Below are 9,910 nucleotides of genomic sequence, written 5' to 3'. Positions count from 1 at the left end.
AGGCCCCTGCTGTGAGGTCGCTGATCGCTGCAAAGTGTCCTGGACCATTTTTTGGTCGTTGCCCTCCCGCTGGTCAGCACACATCGCTGTGTGTGACCAGCGGGAGCAGCGATCAGGCTGGTAACTATGGTAAACATCGGGTTACTAGGGGCACACGTGCACTTAGTAACCCGCTGTTTATCATGGTTACGAGCCTGCTAAAGTGAGCGGTAACCTCCCGCTCACTGTAGCAGAGTGGTAACCATGATAAACAACGGGTTACTAGGAGCGCGTGTGCCCCTAGTAACCCGATGTTTACCATAGTTACCAGCCTGCTCCTGCTTCAGCAGGCTCGTAACCAGGAGCAGGACATCGTGGAAAGATTCTTTCCACGATGTCGCTGCTCCCCTGATCGTTGGTGAGCCTGCCTGTTTGACAGCTCACCAGCGACCACATAGCGAAGCAGCAACGATCCCTGACAGGTCGTATAGCTGTCGGGATCGTTGCAGCGTCGCTAAGTGTGACGGGGCCTTTAATCTACAGTGCCCCCATGTGCCTTGTAGTGAGCACTCAGTAACGTGCACTTTAGACTTGTACCTAACCCGCAAAGCAAAGGTGCATTTCTTACATTAGTTTTTATCGGCTATCATGTCACTTTGAATAATGGGAGTTGTGTATAAGTAAGCTTTAAGGCTATGTTCACATGCAGTGTTTTTTTTTTTCTTCTGCAGAAAAGAAGCTTTACAGTAGCAGCAAAAGCTATGAGATTTCAGAAATCATTTGAACACGCTTGTTTTTTTTTCAGACTGAATTTGAGCTCTACAACATTTTTTAAATCTGCAGCTTGTTAATTACTTCAAGCACTGGTGGAGTGTTTTTGTCTTATTGTTTTTTTTTTTAGTGCAGCACTGGAGTTGGTGCTTCTAATCTAAGGTCCCTGACCCTACTCTTATACTCACTTGCTGGCATCTTCACTTTTTATCACCACTGCTCTCGTCAGTGTCCGGCAGTTTGTGATCTGCTGGATTACGCCAGTGTCCGTGTGGCAACCGTGTGCTGCATCAAGATCACACGTACCGGCGCCTGGGAATCAGCGATAGTTCGCGCTGTCCCCAAGCGCTGGGCGCTGAAGGTATCTCTCATCATTGTCCCCTGCGATCAGCGCCAGCAGGGGACAATGTTCAGAGTAGTATTCTACGGCCGCAGTCTCCAAAACTTGTAAAAATAATAAAATCATTATTGACTTGAGGTGACCGCACACACTGAGGAACATGATGCAGGACACCGCTCACTGAGCTCAGCACAGGTCAGGTGCCCGCTTGCTGCAGCGCGTCATTCTCCTCTGCTCCTCAGTGTGGGCTGTCGCCTCAAGCCAGGTGAGTATAATGATTTTTTTTATTTTTTTTTATTCTTTTTACAGGTTTTGGAGACGACAGCAGCAAAATAATACTCTCAACAGTGTCCTCTTCTAGTGCTGATTGCAGTGCACTCACAGGACAATGATGAGAGATGCCTCCAGCACCCAGGGCTTGGAACAGCGCTAACTCTAACGCTGATTCCCAGGCATCGGTATGTGTCACACAAATGTTATGACGTTTTGCAGCCTGTGCTGCAGGCAAAAAAAAACAGACATGTCAGCGTGTTTTGCCCATGGACACATGGTTCGTGGAAACACTGACATTTGCGCAGACCCATTTATTTGAATGGGTCTACGTGTGTAAGTGTCTCCAGTATGTGTGAAAACTGCCACCACATGTATGGGAGACATTGACGTGTGAAAGAGGCCTAATTGTGTAATAGCACATATTACTGATCCACAAATAAACTATTTTTAAAAACCAGCAGAAAATATGTTTATCACAGCTCAGTTTTTTGACTGTTGGGCGCGACACACAGAAAATAAATGGACAACACCTAATACCAATATGATAAGATATTGGCAGTCAGCTCCTTATTATCTGTTCATCCTTGATGTTATACATGTTCTTTGCACTATAAAACCCTGTGATGTTTAAAGGGTTAGTCCTCTTTCTGCCTTTCACAGTCAAAATGTATATAACGGCTTCTCGATTCTGGCCACCAGAGGTGGAGATGGAATAATAAAAAAAAAATAAAAAGCTGGGGACAGCTGTTAGGGTTCACTCACATCTGCGTATATAAAATCAATCAGAGTCACAGCCAAAAAAGTTGGCAAGTGTGCGATTTTTTTTTCTAGCCTAGCATCTGTATGACATGCGGTATCTTCTTTTACATGCTGTAATACTCTATGTAACTTAAAGCTAGTTTACAAGCCTAATAAAGCAATCTTAAAGATATAGATGATAGAAAGATATTAGATATACAGTTGAAACCAGAAGTTTACATACACTATATAAAAAGACACATATGCATGTTTTTCTCAATATCTGACATGAAATCAGAATAAACCTTTCCCATTTTAGGTCAATTAGGATTAACATAATTGTTAATAGTTGCCAAACGCCAGAATGAGAGAGAGAGAGAGAGAAAGAGAATGTTTTAAGACATTTTTATTACTTACTGCAAAGTCAAAAGTTTACATACACTAAGATTACTATGCCTTTAAACAATTCTGGACTGCCCATATCATGGTGTCATGTGTTTGGAAGCTTCTATTTTTTTTTGGGCACCATCTGAGTTAATTAGAGACACACCTGTGGATGTATTTTAATGCACACCTGAAACACACTGCTTCTTTGTGCAGCATCATGGGAAAGTCTAAAGAAATCAGCCAAGATATCAGGAAGAGAATTGTGGACTTGCACAAGTCTGGCTCATCCTTGGGTACAATTTCAAGATACCTGATGGTGCCTCATTCATCTGCACAAACAATTTGTGATGTAGCAGACATCCCTTTAATGGTTCAGTGTAGTTTGAATGACCATGTACCTTCCCCTTTAACTGACTGGTCACATGACATCACACAGGTCCTTTTGCACACAGTTAAGGTCCTATCTGCGGGTGTGTGTGTGTGCTGCAGTATATATAAACCCTGTGTGTTCCTGTGTGGGTGTGTTCCGGTGTGTAGGAGTTCCTATGTGTTGGGAGCTCCTGTGTGGGCACCGTGTGTCAGGCACGAGGCTGTTCCCTGTGTGTATGGGGGAACACCGCTCGTGTGAGGCCTGGTGGACTCCGGTGGAGGTGAAGCCTGGATCCCTGTGTGTGTGTGTGTGGGATGCCAGTAAGCCTCGGAGTGCCAAACAAGCATCCTGGAGGGTGAAGCCTGGGTATGTGAAATACGCAAGTAAGCCTTAAGGGGAGGTGGGCTGGAGACCACGTGTGGTAAAGCCTTAGAGCTACAGTGGTGGAGGACTGAAGCAGCTAAAACCGACTAAGGTAATACTCTTTGTGTTATGGACATTCACATGGACATTGCTTTATTATTACCTTGCGGAAGGCTGTTATTAGAACCAAGTGGGCCTGTCTGCCACTTGGGCTTGTTTGACTTTATGTGTGTGAACTACAGTTTATGGAGTTTAATAAACTGCTGAGCATTGTTGAACTTATCATATGTGAGTTGATTGACGCAGCAAGCGAGTATCCCCCAGGATAATAAGTAGCGCTGCCTTACATGTGGTTTGAGAGTGCGGGCAGCTGCAGTCTGGTTGCTGGGGGCAACTGCAGTCTGGTTGCTAGGGGCACTCTGCAGTCTGGTTGCTGGGAGCAATTGCAGTCTGGTTGCTGGGAGCAATTGCAGTCTGGTTGCTGGGAGCAGCTGCAGTCTGGTTGCTGGGAGCAACTGTACAGGTCGACGAGTGTGGTGGAGCATCTGGCTGCAACTCGGCAGGGTTGTGAAGGTCGTCGTCGCACTCAAACCTGGTTTGCTGTGGCTCGGCGGGGCTCACGAAGGTCAAAGCATCTGGCTACAACTCGGCGGGGTTGTGAAGGTCGTCGTCGCACTCAAACCTGGTTTGCTGTGGCTCGGCGGGGCTCACGAAGTTAAAGCATCTTGCTGCAACTCGGCGGGGTTGCGAAGATTGACGTCGCTCTCAAATCCTGTTTTGCGGTGGCTCGGCGGGGCCACGAAATTTTTTCAGGGAGAGCGGTGAAGTTCAAGTGTGAACAGTGTACCGTGATGGCTGTGAGCAAAGCAGCAGATGTGTCTGGAGCTATTGAGCGTTTGAAGGGCCGGTTGGGACCGGAGCAGGTATTTGAGAAACTCTTACAGGACATGGTGCGGGAACCACAGGAGCTGTGGGCACCGTATAGAATGGCGGCGGTGGACCATTCTATGGACTCTCCGGGGACGCACGTGTTGTCCCAGAGTGCCCAGGGAGGTGGTAAGAGGTCTTGTGAACTGAGTCCTAAGACTGTCGCTGATGTTTTTTGAAAAAATTACCCTGCCGGTGTGGTTGTTAAAAAGGGGGTGGAGTCTAAAAAGGGGGCTTATTTTCACAAGAGTGTGGAGTGTAGAAAACTGGAAATTGTTGATGATTGTGGATGGGTACCTCCTAAAAATGACAAGGTGACCGTTGATAACGGGGTAGCTCCAGTGGAAGGGGGTGAAGTCAATGTGGGAGGTGACCTGGTAGTCTACAACATCATGGGGAGTGACACAGACCCCATAGCGGACGGTGACACTACGGAAGTAGAAGGAGAGGTCAGTCAGGAGGGGCTAGACGAGGGGAGAGAGTCCACCTCTCGTCGTAGATGGCGCGAGGGCCATAGAGGGGTTGCTCCTGTAGTCTTTGCTGAAAGTGAAAGTAAAGAGAATGTAATGCTGTGTGCCTTTATTCCAAGTTTGGATCCTCTTTTGGAAGAAGAGGAGGTGACGTTGCCAGTAGCAACCTCCGATACCAAACTGGAAGAAAGCAAAGAGGAAGTTAATCAATGGAAGGAGATGTTCCACGCAATTAAGGAGGACCGCCGCAAAATCAAGGAAGAGGTTTTGCAGTTGAAGCTTGAGAAGGAGGCGCGGCAGGATGGTGTTTCTGGACGTGAACAAATCCTAGAACGACTGCGCAAACAGCTCAACCAGGAGCTGTGTAACTCCAGGAAGGAGTGTGGTGAACGCAGTAGGGAACTGCAACAGAGTAAGAGAGATTATGAGGATCTCCTCAAGGTGAAGAAAAAACTAGAGGAGGATAAGGCGGGTGCAGAGCAAGTGCGCCAAGTGGTTGAGACCACTCTGCAAGATATCCGTGAGGAGAATGATGATCTCCGGGGAAAGACCCTAGATCTGGAAGCTCAGGTGAAGGAGCTACAGATGTCCTGTGATACTCTCCAGAAGGCGGAGACGTACCTTAAGGAAACAGCAAGATGGAAGCTGAGCGAGAAAAGATGGAGGAGTCCATCGGAAAAGCCACAGACCAGGGCCAGGAGTTGACCGCTGGTGATGGGAGGTATGAAGCAGATACCTCCTCAAGTGATGTGGGCTCGGAGGATTCGGTGGATGTCGGAGCCGAGATCAAGCAGCTCAAGGAGTTGCTACAAGCCCAGTGGACGCAAGAGAAGCGTGAGAGACTGGCTATGGAGAGCCGAGTGGGCGCATTGGAGACGGAGAGGTCTGAGAGAGCTCTGCTGCTGAAAGAGCAGTTGAAGCAGGAAGAGAATCAGAGATGGACTGCTGAGAGGCGAGTAACTGAGCTGGAAGGAGAAGTTTTAGAGCTCAAAGGGCGCCTAGCAAAGTGTCACATGGAGAACGAGGTCTCCTTGGAGAAGGGAAAAGGCAAACAAGTTGCACTTACTTCCTTAGACCATGAGAAGGTGGACCTGAGGAGAGCTAAGAGTATGGTGTTGGAAGATAAAGGTGAAGTGGAGGTGGTCAAGACGAAAAGTTGTGAAGTTGTCGCTGTGAGTCAGCTCAGGTGAAGCATCCAGGGTGAAGCTGGAAGTCAGTTGTCCCTGAAACCTGAGCTGGTTGATCGTCTGGAAACCACTCATGAGACCGAAACGTCTCGGTACAAGTGCCTCGTAGATGTACCCGAGGACTTGAGGGAAGAATGCACCCGTGGGTTCGTGCATGAGGAGTTTAAGATGGCCGTGGGAGCCTGTAAGGTGTACTTGACCTCAGAGGCTAGACAGCTGGTGGTCCTGTCCACAACTGAAGTCACGGTGAAGAGGGTGGCGATCCTGAGTGACATACATTGGCGATGTATTCGCACGAAGCGGTTTCTCCGGTTGAAGACGGAGCAAGTCGCTAGACAACTGGAGCTGATGAGAAAGGCTCACAGTCTGCGAGAAGAGGTCATCCGGGTGCCTCGTGTTCTGGTGAGAAAGCTCATTGGGAGAAATGGCCGAGCCATGCAGATGATGGTGAAGAAGTCTGGTGTGGTAAAAGTAAGCAGTCCACGTGATCGTCGGGACTGGATGCCGGATGAAGACGGCATGGCGTCGTTCTACGCTGTAGGAACGGAAGAAAGTCTTGCAGATATAAGCATGCTGGTGGAGTACCGAGTGACCTACCTGCAAGAGGTGGAAAAGTTGAATCTCGCTAGACTGAGAGTGGATAGACAGCATCATCTGAGCAGCAGAAGATGGCAGCCGTCTAGAAAATGTGAGACCAGACAGAGAAAGGGCTCCCTAAATATCAGAGCAGCTGAGGTTAGGGACCTTTCAAGATGTCTTGGGAGTGGATTTGGAGGTAGTGAGACCTCCAGTGACTCAGGGTTGAGTAGCCCATACAATCGACCCAATAGAGGACGGAACCATGTGGAGTCACACTGTTGTATTGACCGCTGGGAGCGGGGGAGACCTGGTAGGGTTTCGACTGATCGCTGGGAGCGGGGGAGACCTGACAAGGTTACGACTGACCGCTGGGAGCGGGGGAGCCGCTGAGAGCGAGGGAAGTCTGACAAGTTTACGACCCGGAAATGCGACTTGACGGAGTTGATGACATTGACAGATGGTAGGTCCCTAAGGAGTGGGTTAATGTCAATGTTTAATGTTCCAGGGGTTGGACAACGCAAGGGTCAGGTGTATGGTCTCAGTGTGTACCGTGGGATATAGACTGTTTGTGTATATTATGTGTTCAACCCCACAAGTTTGAACAGAGGGGGGGAATATGTGATGTAGCAGACATCCCTTTAATGGTTCAGTGTAGTTTGAATGACCATGTACCTTCCCCTTTAACTGACTGGTCACATGACCGTGACATCACACAGGTCCTTTTGCACACAGTTAAGGTCCTATCTGCGGGTGTGTGTGTGCTGCAGTATAAATAAACCCTGTATGTTCCTGTGTGGGTGTGCTCCGGTGTGTAGGAGTTCCTATGTGTTGGGAGCTCCTGTGTGGGCACCGTGTGTATGGGGGAATACCGCTCGTGTGAGGCCTGGTGGACTCCGGTGGAGGTGAAGCCTGGAGATATATATATATATATATATATATATATATATATATATATATATATATATATATATATATATATATATATATATATATATATGTGTGTGTGTGTGTGTGTGTGTGTGTGTGTGATGCCAGTAAGCCTCAGAGTGCCACACAAGTGTCCTGGAGGGCAGAGCCTGGATCTGAGTATGTGAGAGATGCCAGTGGCCTTGGACGGGTGGAAGGCTGGAGACCACGTGTGGTCAAGCCTTAGAGCTACAGTGGTGGCAGATTGAAGCAGCTAAAACCGACTAAGGTAATACTCTTTGTGTTATGGACATTCACATGGACATTGCTTTATTATTACCTTGCAGAAGGCTGTTATTAGAACCAAGTGGGCCTGTCTGCCACTTGGGCTTGTTTGACTTTATGTGTGTGAACTACAGTTTAAGGAGTTTAATAAACTGCTGAGCATTGTTGAACTTATCATATGTGAGTTGATTGACGCAGAAAGCGAGTATCCCCCAGGATAATAAGTAGCGCTGCCTAACAAATTATACGCAAGTACAAGATGGGAATGTCCAGCCATCATACCACTCAGGAAGGTCACCGGTTCTGTGTCCTAGAGATGAACGTCCTTTGGTCCCACATGTGCATATCAACCCAAGGACAAAAGCAAAAGACCTTGTGAAGATGATGGTGGAAGCTGGTAAGATTGTGTCAATAACCACAGTGAAACGAGTACTGTATCAACATGGGCTGAAAGGCCACTCTGCCAGGAAGCTATTACTCCAAAAGAAACATAAAAAAGTCAGATTCAAGTTTGCAAATGCACACAGGAACAAAGAACTTAATTTTTTTAAACTAAAATTGAAGTTTTTGGGCATAATGACCATTATTACGTTTGGAGGAAAAAGGGAGACGCTTGGAAGCCTAAGAAAACCATCCCAACTGTGAAACATGGGGGTGGCAGCATCATGCTGTGGGGTTGTTTTGCAGCAGGGGGGAGTGGTGTACTTCACAAAATAGATGGCATCATGAGAAAAGACGATTATGTGGCAATACTGAAGCAACATCTCAAGACTTCAGCCAGGAAGTTAAAGTTTGTGCGGAAATGGGTCTTCCAAATGGACAATGACCCAAAGCATACTGCCAAAATGATAAAGTGGCTTAAGGATAACAAAGTCAATGTTTTGGAGTGGTCCTCACAAAGCCTTGATCTCAATCCTATTGAAAATTTATGGGCAAAGCTGAATAGGCAGGAGCGAGCAAGGCGACCTACAAACCTGGATCAGTTACACCAGTTTGGGCAGGAGGAATGGTCCCAAATTCTGACCAACTATTGTGAGAAGCTTGTGGAAGGATATCCCAAACGTTTGACCCAAGTCATTCAGTTTAAGGGCAATGGTACCAAATACTAATGAAATGTATGTAAACTTTTGACTTTGCCGTAATAAAAATGCCTTACAACATTCTCTCTCATTATTTTGGCATTTGGCAAAAGACACATATGATTATTTTTCTCAATATCTGACATGAAATAAGAATAAACCTTTCCCATTTTAGGGCAATTAGGATTACAATAATTTTTAATTTTTGCCAAATACCAGAATAATGAGAAGGAATGTTTTAAGGCATTTTTATTACTTACTGCAAAGTCAAAAGTTTACATACACTAAGATTACCATATCTTTAAACAATTCTGGACTGCCCATATGATGATATCATGTGTTTGGAAGCTTCTGATAAGTTTTTCTGCAACATCTGAATAAAAATAATGCTGGTCCAACGTAGTCAACAAATGGAAACCTGAGAAACATAAAACGAGAAATAAATACAAGACCCTGTCCCTCATTCACCAATTTATTAGAAAATAAGGATCCTACGCAGATCCAAAGTAGTCCAGCGCTTCCCTAGACGTTCCCGAATGCCATCGTTAAAAGCCTACGGAGCCTCAGAATGAGGCTCCATAAGCTTTAGCAGCAGCCACTCCCGCCTCACGCTGCGTTTCATGAGACTGGGCGGCTCTGATGAGCGTTACCGTCATATCTCGTGGAATGCAGTGAGCTAAGAGTGGCTGCTGCTTAAGTCTACAGAGCCTCAGAACGAGAATACATAGGCTTTTCATCGATATGAAGAAAAATGAAAAGCAGCACTCACCAGATCTTTCTTGGCTTAAAAGTCCTTTATTCCATCATGTGTGGACAATGAAGGAAAACATGTGGCAGGCCAGTAAAAACAGGGAGTGGGTGCAAGGGAGGATAGGACGACGGCCGTTTCGCATCAGGTTGACGCTTCTACAGGTCCGATACCGTAAAAGGGTCAGCCGGAGGCGAAAAGGCCGTTATCCTCTTCTCCTCCCCTGCACCTACTCCCTGTTTTTACCTGCCTGCCACATGTTTTCCTACATTGTCCACACATGATGGAACAAAGGACTTTTAAGACAAGAAAGATCTGGTAAGTACTGCTTTTCATATTTCTTCATATCGATGTCTGCTTTGAATTCTCCTATGCACCACTGTAAAAGATCGCAAGTAACTGCTCACATTAAGAATATCATTTGAGCTTGTGGTATTGGTGCCAGCATATTTCTAAAGTATCTCATTCTAACTAAATAGGCTTTTAACGACGGAATCCGGGAACGCTG

This window comes from Phyllobates terribilis, unplaced genomic scaffold (assembly GCF_046119375.1).
Source record: "Phyllobates terribilis strain yellow unplaced genomic scaffold, ASM4611937v1 Scaffold_211__1_contigs__length_3443825, whole genome shotgun sequence".
Taxonomy (NCBI): Eukaryota; Metazoa; Chordata; class Amphibia; order Anura; family Dendrobatidae; genus Phyllobates; species Phyllobates terribilis.
The sequence above is the reverse complement of the archived record's forward strand: the minus strand, read 5'-3'. Positions refer to the sequence as shown.